Consider the following 13,496-nt stretch of genomic DNA (forward strand, 5'->3'; position numbering starts at 1 on the left):
AAAATAGAAGCAATAACGAAGGATGAAAAATGATATATATATATATATATATATATATTATAGGTATACAAACATAGGCTACAATATACTAAAGGGTGAATTAAAATATAAATTAACTTCTTAATTGATAAAAAACAAAGAAACGTACAAATCACTTATAATTATTGCAATGTTCCCTTTCATTCAAATAAGGAAATTAATCCGAAAGAGTAGGACAGAATAGTTCAATTTATAAGGGTCTACGTACTGTCTGCTGGAGAAATATTGCAGTGTTAATTTGTTTTAATTGAAATAATAAAAAAAAGAATGTATTTTACAATGTTTTTAATAATGACGCCACGGAATGTTCTAGAAGTGAAAAATACAAAGTTAAACAAAACAACATCGATGTTCCATGCGTGACGAATTTTATAATTTCAATATATTGAATTTTAATAATACGGAATGTTAGAATATATTGTCCAAATTTAAATTTTATAATTTAGAATATATTCTACACTGATTTTAATAATGACGCCACGGAATGTTCTAGAAGTGAAAAATGTATACAAAGTTAAACAAAACAACATCGATGTTCCATACGTGACGTTCCAAATTTAAATTTTATAATTTAGGATATATTCTAATCTAGATTTTAATAATGACTCCACGGAATGTTCGAGAAGAAGTGAAAAATGTATACAAAGTTAAATAAAACAACATCGATGTTCCATGCGTGACGTTCCAAATTTGAATTTTATAATTTAGAATATATTATACACTGATTTTAATAATGACGCCACGGAATGTTCGAGAAGAAGTGAAATATGTTAAACAAAACAAAATTGATGTTCCATGCGAGACGTCCTTTAAATTTTACGTGATTTAAATTTTATTTTTAAATATATTAAATGGCTATTTGCGATCGCAAACACGTATATTTCCGTTGCGTGACGGATGGCCCGTGCGATTTCCAAAGAGCTAATGCACATCGGCTAATCAAACGTTGTCATGAGCATGAGCTGCACGGATCTGACGATGTGAGTCCAGGTTAATTAACATTAAATAAACTGAATTTTTGATTATATAAAACTATACTATCCTTAATAAAAAAAACTATTTTGAAATGATAATTCGTAGAAATGGTATAAACAAAATAAACATGAATTTTGAGTCAATAAGTAAATTTTATCGAATTCTCTAGAAACAATTCATAAGCTACATACAATAACGAGTCACGTGATCAATGTAGGTTTTTAAAGTTGGAAATTTTATTCAATATTAGACTTTGTGTTTCATTTAAATGGTTCACTTTTCTATACCTAACTTTCGACTTAGTGTGCAGTAACTTTTACGACTAAATATTGTGACAATGTATACCTGTATTTCAATTTCAATGTAAGGTACAAAATAACATAATTTTCTTTTTTTTTATCGTTCACGCAAGAACATACAATAAAGCTGAGTGGAGTCATTTCAGTGCCTATATGTAAAAAAATATATCTTATGTTTATTTTTAATTTACTACATGTTATGTAAATTAAGTTTAATTATATATATACTTTTAAGTTTGATTTTGTTTATATTGTTACACTGTTGAAAAGCACTGAATAAATATTTTTCTTTCTTCTTTTCTTCTTCTTTCAAGTACTGTTTAAAGTATTTTTATTTAAACAAAAAAAAAACTTCTAATTTTATGATATTAATATATTAATTAGAGAGCAATCAAATGTTGTGATTGTATTAAGACTTTCATTGTAAATTGTTTCTTATTTATACGTTTTTTTTTATAATTATGGTTTTAATAAACACTTAATTTTTTATTTTTATTTTATTTTGTCAGTAAGAATACCGTACACTACCAGACAGAGTTGGGGAATATTTAATCGAATTAGGTGTTATTTTGCGGAAGTACATTTCACTACTTAATGGATTTATATTATTTTGTTTAATTCCGCTACAATTAGCATGTGTGAGACCACAAATATTGAGTGTGGAAACTTGAGTACCGTTACGACCTTCTCTAATGGCCATCAAATTCCGACCGTTACTGAGTCTACCCCTATTGCGACACGTGTTTCGCCTCTGAACGAGGCATCATCAGGCGTTGAATAGACTTCGGATGATCTACTTTGATTACTACTTTTTTTTTACTACTTCTATTCTATTCTAGATCGACTTGTAAGCCTAGTGTTGACTCTTCGCTGCGACTGTACAACCTCCGGAGTCGCGGTTTGGTCGCTGAAGAGTTAACAAAATAATATAAATCCAGTAAAATTATCCGTGCCTCAAATGTGTGGAGAATGCTTTTATTAGCGCAGTTCTTGAAAATTGAAAGGTATTGTTGGCACGGGTCGTCTGACTAAACCTGATAATCTAGGAATCTAATTTATAAGTGAGGCCTTTAGGAGAGTAAAGAGCAAGGCAAGTCTCACCCAATCTAACGTGAGTAAGAGAACTCCTTCTCTTCCAAAAAGTTCTCCATTTCTCTTGGGAAAAACATTGTAAATGATTGCGATAAATTTGAGTTGCAAATCTCACCTAACGTGAGAAAGAGAGCTCCCGCTCTTCCAAAAATTTCTCTTCTCTCTGTAAAAAGCATTATAAATGATTGCGAGAAATTTGAGAGCCAAATCGCACCTAACGTGAGGAAGAGAGCTCCCTCTCTTGCAAAAAGTTCTCTTCTCTCGGGAAAACATTCTAAATTATTGCGAGAAAATTGTGTTTAATTAAACATATTTCTCTACTAAAATATGGGTAAATGGTAACACTAGTCCCTCAAATGTTTAGTCGCCATCTGTTGGTATCGTCAGGTCTGATGTGGGTCATTCCCTTTACATGTTTGGACTGAATCTAACAGGGTGGCATCCATTTTACGTAAGGCGTTTATGGGGAAGGGGTAGAGTGGAGTCATCTAAGCTTAGAGAGAGAGGGGTTCGTGGTAAAAATGAAGTAACTTTTTCGCAAGATATCTGGAAAACTTGAATAAAGTAAAACATGTCTGCTAAAAGAAGTGTGAACATTGTTTTAATCTTTGATGCTTACAATTGTATATATCGTCGGTTAAATAGAAAAATGGCAGTATTCAAAATGTACATTTTTGTCTTGTCCTGTAGGCAAGAATTTAAAGTTTTTTAATTTATTTAAATTATTGTTCCCTTTAAAGTTTTAAATTTACACAAAAGTATTATATAGCATTCTAAAAGTATTTAGATAATGATTAAGACTGTGTTGTTAATTTAATTAGCTTATATAAAAGGAGGCAATTCTAGCTTCTAATTTTGAAAAATGACATTTTTCTACGTAATCGGCGAAATTATGTCATAAATATAATATCGTATTTTTAGTAATACTCACTTACTTAAAGTAGAGGTAGATTCCAGAGTTTGAAAGAGACTTTGCGACATGACCGCGGTTTGTTTCTTCTTTCTTTTCTTCTACGTATCTACTAAATTTGATGCAAAGTATTATAAATAAATAATAAAAGAATATTATCATGTTTAATGTCCCATTTAGGTATGGTCATAATGTTATGTATATTAAACGCTAGTAATTCAATAGTCTCTCATTTGATTTACGCCAAAAGGTCAGCCAAACGCGAAGAATCTAATGTGAGATTAAGGAAGAAGGGAAGTAACAACCAAATCTTATGACATTTCACCAAAAAGGGTCGAAAACATCCTCGTCGATTACGAGGTACCTAATGAACATCCCATAAAGTGAGCACAGGTTGAAACTATAAAAATTCGGACTTGGGGTTGTATTTACAGAGTTTAAAACCTGGTTGTGAAGTTACGAAACATATGTACAACATATATTTATGTTAAAAAATTTTACATTTAAATCTTACATTTACACCTCGTCCTTAATGAATAGAACTACTATTTACATCCAAATGTTTATTATTAAGTTTTATTTATTAAATATTATATACAAATTTGCACATATAATGTCAATAACTATTGTAGCAATATCATTCCTGAAAATGCTTATAAAAGTTTAAAACTATTTCTTCTTATTATACTACTATATTTGTCTGGGCATGCTTATTAAGAATAGAAAATTGTATATATTTTATCGAGTAAGGTGTTATTTTTAACTAAGACTTAGTTACCTATAATGTTGCTTCCGTCATTTGACGGTAAATAAAAGGATGGCGTTCCTTTTGTGTTCCATAACAGTGTCCTTCAGTAATTATTATAAAATAATACAATTACCGTTTGTTGTTAGATTTACTTTATAAATAAATAGATAGCTAATAATAAACTATCATTCTAGAGTTTAGAATGTTGTCACTACGTTACCTGAAATTAATTAGTTCCATATATTTGAATAGTTAGAAAATATGACAATGTCATGTGAATATATGTCCAAATAATATAGTTGATAATGAAGTACATATCTAATTTTAACTTGTAGTTCGTATTACTAATGCTTGTAGTATAGGGGTTGAAAAAGGTACACCAAATCTGAAGACAGCTAGACAAGTCGTAAAACTGAATGACTTTCACAAACAAACGAAATCGATTTCATAATAAAATTTCAACTTTTTATGCTTAATAATAACTGTATAAATATAAAAAAATATTGTTGAAATTTATTCAGTTTCAGCTTTTAGCTTGGTGTACCCTTTACAACTGATTCTTTATAATTTATAAATTTATATCAAATACATTTAATAAAATATATAAGTAAAAAAGATCGAACGGAAATAGTGCACAATATTGTCAGAGGTCAAGTAGTGAGTGATGATAATAAAATTAACATATTTAAATAAAATATAAAAGCATTTTGTTGTAGTAAAATGTTTTCTTACAATATATATTCTTTATTGCACATATAACATAGTAATAATATATGACAACCTCGCTGGTCTAGCGGTTTAGCACACCGCTTCACTTCCGATGGTCGCGAGGTCGATTCCTAGCACGGTGCAAACATTTGAGTTTTCATTCATGAGTATGATTGTTTCTATCGGTCTGGGTGTTTCTAAATATGTATGTATTTACGAAAAAATATATATCTATGTATTTGTATCAGTTATCTAATACCCATAATACAAGCTTTAGCTCAGTCTGGGTGTTTTCTATGTATATTATGTATGTATTTGTAAAAAAAATCTAAGTATTTATATCAGTTTTCTAGTACACATATCACAAGCTCTGCTTACCGTGGGACTAGATGGCGCTGTGTTAATTGTCCGAAATTATGAAAAAAATGTATCTAATGTGAGTAAAGTTGGATTTTGAACAACTTGCGTGTCGAAGTCCCGAATTCAAATCAATTTCAAATTTCTAGACAATTATCTATAGAGACATACAGCTTGGGGTTTTTCAAGAAGGGTATATTAAGTTTTTGTAAGGGTCGGCAACGCGCACGTAACACCCCTAGTGTTTCAAACCTTTATAGACTATGGTAACCGTTTACCATCAGATGGGCCGTATGCTTGCCATCATCGTGGTGTAATAACATAGTAATACATATACATATATATATATATGGAATTACTGCGATTTTTTTCGAACTATTCTAATGTTATAGGCTGCTTGGGTTTTAAAGCTTCACCGGACGATAGGGGGCGAGTGCAGATGGCACTCCAAACCAAAAGAAGGACTTATGGAGCGGCTGAAGGCCAACTCCCGCCTGACGGATACGACTTTAGTCTGAGGACACCACTAGGGTTCGAACCTCGACTCAGGCTGTCGTAATTTCGATCCCCATTTGATATAGACGAGGGATCGTTCGACTGGGCATTTGTATAATATTTTTTTTTCTTATATTTGTTTTGTATATCTTATACCTTTATAATACAACTAAAAAATAAATTAAACAACCCAACTGCTTGTAACTTAAACTAGGATTTTTAAATATCCCTTAAATATATTCAAATATCGCATCGGGGCCTAGTTGTTAACACTCTCACTTAGACTTTAAGGTCACGAGTTCAAAAACGTATGTCAACAAAAAATGTTTGTGCTACAATTTCGACTCCACGGTAATGAAAACAGAACTAATAAATCCGAGTGACAGTAGAGTCGCCCCTACTAGATTGTTTTTAAAATATATAGAGTGAAATGTGGACACACTAAGCCTGGTGATAGAACTACGTTCCGTCTAGAATGTAGTGGTCCGCGAGCCAGGAACTGATCGGGATGATCAATTTCCTCCCGGTCCAAAATCAGCTGTAGACGTATAATAAACGCTACAACTAGCTGACTATTTAGCTTCAATATTTAGAACTAACCATGATATTATAGCAATTTGAAGCGGGAGGAAATGGCCAAGTTTTAAAATTTTTGCTAGGCTTTTCCTCAATCCATCATTGAAACCAGAAATGACTTTCACTGATCTTCATAATACAACTTTCTTAATCATCTTAGAAATTCTCGACCGTAGGGAAATAATTGACGAAAGAAACTTTAGGCTCGCGGACTATAGAGCTCATAATAGTTCGCGACTCTTGAGAACCAGTTCGTACGCTCCTGACTCGAATCAGAAATCGGGTGGTCAACTTTTAGATGTATATAAATATTTTTCCGCACAAATATTTGTTGATTATTTTAGTAGGACTATCTACGTCATATCAGACGAACTAAAGAACGAAAGAGCTACATACTAGTTCAAATAGTTCATCTTTGAGAACGCTCTCCAAATTAGTTCAATCACAAACTACACAAGACGTTCTAGTAGAGTATGTCGACTGTAGACAGACGGTCTTACAGCTAAATAAATTGTTAACATAAATTTTATATATTAAAATTTATGTTAACATACTGTTATATATAAATGCAAATAATTGTTATTTTCAAGTTATTTTAATATGTAGTTTTGCTTTGCGACCAAATACTGTTTATTATTTAGTGCTTAACTAAAATAATTATTTTATTCTAGATGTATTCATAGTATAAAACATAGATAATAAATATCGCCAAAATATTAGCTGTGGTTGATTTAAATACATAATTCGTTTCACTATACAAATAAATATATCTTTATTTACTCGAAACCATTGTTACTAAATTAGATAATGGCCTAAAATAAAATTGTTCGTTATCAAACACTCTGTGGTAATTTCATTTAGTTTTTTTAGAAACGGTTAGATGCAGGGTGACCTATTTCAACCCTATAGAGCAGAGGTTCCCAAACGTTTTTGTGTCGTAGACCCCTTCCCAGATTTCATCCTCCATTCTTACCTGGTATTGATTTTTCTAAGCGATCTACTGTATGAAGAGTCGTGACTCATTAAGAGAGAAATTCATATATATTCAAATATCCTATATGTTTATAAAAATCTTGACTTATTTCCAAAAAACAGCAATATTCATAATATTAATACTAGATTTAAAGACAAACTTGCTGTCCCCAAGTATCGTTTAGAAAAAGTTAATAGGTCTTTTATGGGAATAGGTATAAAAATTTACAATAAGATACCAAAGGATATGTTGGAATTACCCTTAAATAAATTCATATTTACTGAGCAAAGCCTATTACTCACTAAACGATTACTTGAATGACGAGTGTGCATGGCAATAGTTGTTCATGCACTGAATTTTCATTTAATGTTAGACATAGACACCTATATAAATATACATTGTAAATAAACTGACTTTAAAAAAAAAGTAATTCAATTGAGTTTCTTGCCAGTTCTTCTCAATTGGACTGGACGGTAGGGAAAAAAAATAAAATTATAATGTAAAAATTTGACGTTCATAAGCGGCTAAAATGTTCTACATGAATAAATGATTATTGAATTTGAATTTGAATTTGAATAACTGTAATAAGGTTTAGTGTTAAAAACATAGTAAAAACAACAAGATAACCGCTGTCGTAGACCCCTTGCAGTTTCTCATAGACCTTTGGGGGTCAATATAGACCACTTTGAGAATCACTACTATAGAAAATTTGATCATAGGATCTATTGCGAATGGTAAATCAAATAAAAATCCGGAATACACGGTACAAAACCAGCTGCTCAAGCTGTTGGGCAGCTGAAATAGATGTATGTCTGAATTGTCCTGTAATATATATATTAGATATATATACCACGAACCGGAAGACGCAGCGTGGGAAGGCCTCCAACAAAGTGGACCGACGATCTGGTCAAGATTGCTGGAAGGCATTGGATGCGAGCAGCGCAGGACCGATTGTCGTGGAGATCTTTGGGAGAGGCCTATGTCCAGCAGTGGACGTCTTCCGGGCTGCGATGATGATGATGATATATATTAGATAGATAGATAGATAGAATATACTTTATTTGCAACGTATAGTAAAGAAGAAGCACAAACCATATAACAAAGGACACATGTGTCGTTACAGCTGTGCCCGATACTTGGTTCGCATAGTTACCCCGTTTTTGCAGCATTTTTCACTGATACTTCGCTTTTATTGGTCGTAGCGTAATGTTATATAGCTTAAAGCCTTCCTCAACAAATGGACTATCCAACACAAAAAGAATTTTTCAATTCAAACTAGTAGTTCCTGAGATTAGCGCGTTCAAACAAACAAACTCTTCAGCTTTATAATATTAGCATAGATTACTAGCTGTGCCCGTGATTTCGTCCACATAAAATGACGTTACTTCCATGTAATCTTTCATATCCCCTTTCAACCCCTTACAACCCTTCTTTGTATTAAAAAGTAGTCTATGTCCTTTCTCAGGATCTAAACTACCTGTGTACCAAATAACCAAAAAAAAAAGAAAAAAGTTTTTTCAAGGTAGAATAATACCTTCAAAAATGAGAAATTTCCGTACAAACTTTCATCCCATATTTTATTTTACACCCTTTTATTTTACATTTTTACAATTTGATTGTCATATTTATTCATATTTGATCAACAGCCTAAAAACTAAATTTCAAGATTCTAGTTTCCCATCAAAAGTAGCATGTCCTTTCTTAGGGTCTAAACTAACTGTGTACCAAATTTCATTTCAATCGGTTTAGTAGTTTTCTCGTGAAAGCGAGACAGACAGACATAGTTACTTTCTCATAATTAGTAAGGATTATAGAATACTATATCGCTAATAGTCGCGGGAACAACTAGTAGTGTCTATATTTGGATCCTCATCATGTACTAACAAACATACGTATATCAAATAACCTTGAGTATATACGTACATTCATAACTCGACGTAGCGTGTAACGACCTCGCTGGTCTAAAGTTTAGCACGCCGTACCTCCGACGGTCGCGGGTTCAATTCCTTGCATTATACAATATAAAGTTTATATTTCAGAGTTTGAAGAGTATGATCATGGGTATTGGCTTGAGTAGTATATGTATGTATATACTAGCTGTGCCCGCGGATTCACGCGCATTAAATTTATAACTTTCAAATTCAAATTCAAATTCAAAAATCATTTATTCATGTAGGACATTTTAGCCGCTTATGAACGTCAAATTTTTACATTATAATTTTATTTTTTCCCTACCGTCCAGTTCGGTATATAGATCCAATTGAGAAGAACTGGCAAGAAACTCAATTGAATTACTTTTTTTTTAAAGCCAGTATTTACAATGTATATTTATATAGGTGTCTATGTCTAACATTAAATGAAAATTCAGTGCACGAACAACTATTGCCATGCACACTCGTCATTCAAGTAATCGTTTAGTGAGTAATAGGCTTTGCTCAGTAAATATGATTTAACAGATGTTTTGAATTTATTTAAGGGTAATTCCAACATATCCTTTGGTATGTTATTGTAAATTTTTATACCTATTCCCATAAAAGACCTATTAACTTTTTCTAAACGATACTTGGGGACAGCAAGTTTGTCTTTAAATCTTGTATTAATATTATGAATATTGCTGTTTTTTGGAAATAAGTCAAGATTTTTATGAACATATAGGATATTTGAATATATAAATTGAGAAGCAACGGTGAGAATATTTGCCTCTTTGAATTTCTCTCTTAATGAGTCACGACTTTTCATACAGTAGATCGCTCCTAACCTATATGTTATTCTGATGTATATGCTATTTTTATACTCTTTATTGCACCAATTATAGAACAAAAACAAAAAAACAATTAAAATGGAAAATATACACTGATACAAAAGGCGGTCTTATCGCTAAGCAATCTCTTCCAGACTACCTTTAGGTGGATAGAGAAATAAAAATAAGAACAGGGTAGGTGGCGCACGTAATAAACAAAAATAAATATATAGGACTCAAATATACATAAATGTAAACATACACACACATTGTGGAATACAGGCCACTTATTTGTTTATAACTATTTTATATGCTTTATATTTCGAATACCAAAATTATATTCTAAATTGTCACTACTATCCCTGGCCCTAGTTAGTAGTGTTTCTTTATAATATTAATATATACAATATATATATATATATATATATATATATATATATATATATCCTACAACTCCCTGGTTTCCTTTATCGCCCACACACATTAATACATATATACATACACATACATATACTTAATAGTGCACATACATATGGAAAAAATGAAGGTAGATTAGTTATGAGAATAATAAGAAATTAATTAAAGGGAAAGAAAATGGGATTTGACAGAGGATTTAAAGCTGGACTACCCCTAACATTTAGGGGCAAGTGATTGAATGCTCCGAATGCTAGAGGAGAGTGAGATCCACAACCTAACGGCCTGGACAGAAAAGGAATTAGAATAGAAGGAAGTGGAATGAGAGGGAAATCTTAGACGGAGATAGTTAACATTATCTATCTTATATATAAAATTCTCGTGTCACAGTTTTCGTTCCCATACTCCTCCGAAACAGCTTGACCGATTCTCATGAAATTTTGTAAGCGTATTGAGTAGGTCTGAGAATCGGCCAACATCTATTTTTCATCCCCCTAAATGTTACCATGTTAATGTCCACCCTTAAATTTTTATTTTTATTTTTTAAGATAAATTTTTTAGTTTCTATTTTTATGATACAACATACAAAAATACATACAATCCTAAATTTTCACCTTTCTATCATCAACCCCTATTTTTTTATAGCGTTATTAATTTATATGGCAAAACAACGTTTGCCGGGACAGCTAGTATATGTATATATATATATCTCTCACTTTAAAAATTCAACAGAATCCGTTCAGTAGTTTCTGCGCGAAAGAGTAACAAACAAAAGAAATATCTATACCTATAAATAAAATTTGAGTGTCTGTTTGTAATATTGAAATAATCGTTTTTACTACATGCATATGAATATAAATACGGCACGTACACCAAAATGTCATTTTTTACCATTTTTGTCTGTATGTCGGTCTGTTTATTCCGGTGAATCTCTGAAATGGCTGAACCGATTATGACGTGAGTTTTATTGGTATGTAGCTGATGTAATAAGGAGTAACTTGGGCTACTTTTATTTTAAAAAAATGAAGTTAAAATCCACGCGGACGAATATATAAGTATTTATAACAGTTGTTTAGTATCCATAACACAAGTTCTGCTTAACTTGTGACTAGATGGCGCTGTGTGAATTATCCAGGGTTATTATTATTATTACGAGTACAACCATAGGATAAGATACTGCTTCATAAACATTGGTAAGTTTATATAAAAAATTTGACATTAAAATCGTGATACAATAATGCTTATCTACATGTAGTAGCGTAAAATAAAAGATAAATACAATATGTACATTGACGCACAAACTGAAATTACTTGTTTAAATATACATAAGTTATCGGAAGTAATTCAGTAGTTATACAATAATAATATATATATATATACTAGCTGTCCCGGCAAACGTTGTTTTGCCTTAAAATAAAATAAAAAATTAGGGGTGGACTACCCCTAACATTTAAGGGGATGAATAATAAATGTTGGCCGATTTCAGACCTACTCAATACGCTCACAAAATTTCATGAGAATCGGTCAAGCCGTTTCGGAGGAGTATGGGAACGAAAACTGTGACACGAGAATTTTATATATAAGATAATAATCTCAGGACAATTCACACAGTGGCGCTGTTAGACCCAAGTTAAGCTAGCTAAAGCCTGTGTTATGGGTACTAGATAACTGATACATATACATAGATATTTTTTTTTTCGTAAATACATACACAATATACATAGAAAATACCCAGACCGATACAAACAATCGTACTCACGAATATAAATGTTTGTGGCGTGCGAGGAATCGAACCCGCGACCATCAGAAGTAAGGCGGTGTGCTAAACCGCTAGACTACCGAGGTCGTCAATTATTATTATTATTAGTTATTTCTATTTCTATTTCTATTTCTGTCTGTCTGTTTGTTCCGGCTAATCTCTGAAATGGCTGGACCGATTTTGACGGGAGTTTTATTGGCAGGTAGCTGATGTAATTAGGAGTAACTTAGGCTACTATTATTTTTAAAAAATCCTTTATTTTAGAAAATTTAAGTTAAATTCCACGCAGACGAATTTGCGGGTACAGCTAGTAATAAATTTGAACAATCCACATAGCACCAGCCAGTCCCAAGCTAAGCAGAGCTTGTGTTGTTGTTACTAGACATAATAATAGAAAATATTTAATAATAATAATAATAATAAATTTGTATTATGGTATATCCACCTGATATAAAACATTGTTATGAGTTATAGAGTACGCAATATATAAATCAAGCTGTATGACATTTGAAATAGGTGAGATGAGACTGATGTACACGCGAAGATAACTCTGTACAGGTTACTTTTGCTGAAGAAGACTCTGCAGAAGATTTAGAAGAAGACTTCAGCTGTTGGTAGAAATAATCCTATTAGACAACAATGCAAATTTAAAACTAAATAACACTCCTTCTAGAAGGCATATTCCGCAACAAATTGTCAGGTATATAAAAAAAAGTGTTGTAATCAGAAATGTAATTATTATTCTGAATTTATAGTTTTTAATTTTACATTCTTGTTTTATACTATGTTGTTATTATATGTTATTTATTTATTTATTTATTATTTATCTGGCTTTATATCTTATTATTATTTCCTCCTTTTTTTTATCGAATATGTAATATTATGTTAAGTAGTATGTATGATTTTGTGCTGTGTAAATGTTAATAAATGAAATAATATGTACCCTGGGAAGGTATGTGACATCTGAGATACAGTATAATTTTATACTAGTTCGGATGGCACAATTACACTTGTATGTTAAAATTATTGACTCTTATGTACAACTTAATTATGTAACACAACCTTTAACTGCAATAAATATTATTATTATTATTATTATTATACTTCACTAGCTTTTGCCCGCGGCTTCGCTCGCGTTAATTTATCCCTTTAGGGGTGGAATTTATTAAAATACTTTCTTAGGGGACGCCTACGTTATAGTAGCATTATGCATGCAAAGTCTCAGCCCGATCGGTTTAAAATTGACAAAGTTTCATACAAACTTTCATACCCTATTTTATCCCCTTGGAGGTAGAATTAATCATAATCCTTTCTTAGCGGATGCCTAAGTCATAACATCTACCTGCATGCCAAATTTCAGCCCGATCCGTCCAGTGGTTTGGGCTGTGCGTTGATAGATCACTATGACAGT

Source organism: Achroia grisella, unplaced genomic scaffold (assembly GCF_030625045.1).
Source record: "Achroia grisella isolate CSIRO2021 unplaced genomic scaffold, CSIRO_AGI_Agris_v1 utg669, whole genome shotgun sequence".
NCBI classification, from domain to species: Eukaryota; Metazoa; Arthropoda; class Insecta; order Lepidoptera; family Pyralidae; genus Achroia; species Achroia grisella.